Below are 446 nucleotides of genomic sequence, written 5' to 3'. Positions count from 1 at the left end.
TGCACTATCCCTTCACTCCCTACCCCATATGCACTATCCCTTCACTCCCTACCCCATATGCACTATCCCTTCACTCCCTACCCCATATGCACTTCATGTAGGTAAATATGGTTAGCTTTGTGGACATTCGTATACCACATTGTTTATACCTGTCCAGTCCTTTCATTTTACACAAATGCATAGTGGTTAGTGTTAGGGGTCAATTTGGGGTTCGGCATAAAACATTTACCAGATAAAACCGAAGAGGAAATACAAAGGGATATTTAAGGGTTAGGGTTAGCTAGTGTCTGCAGGGTTATTGTTAGCTAGTGTCAGCAGGGTCAGGGTTAACTAGTGTCTGCAGGGTTAGGGTTAGCTAGTGTCTGCAGGGTTAGGGTTAGGGTTAGCTAGTGTCTGCAGGGTTAGGGTTAGCTAGTGTCTGCAGGGTTAGGGTTAGCTAGTGTCTG

The sequence above is a fragment of the Salvelinus sp. IW2-2015 genome, linkage group LG31, assembly GCF_002910315.2.
Source record: "Salvelinus sp. IW2-2015 linkage group LG31, ASM291031v2, whole genome shotgun sequence".
Lineage (NCBI taxonomy): Eukaryota > Metazoa > Chordata > Actinopteri > Salmoniformes > Salmonidae > Salvelinus > Salvelinus sp. IW2-2015.
The sequence above is the reverse complement of the archived record's forward strand: the minus strand, read 5'-3'. Positions refer to the sequence as shown.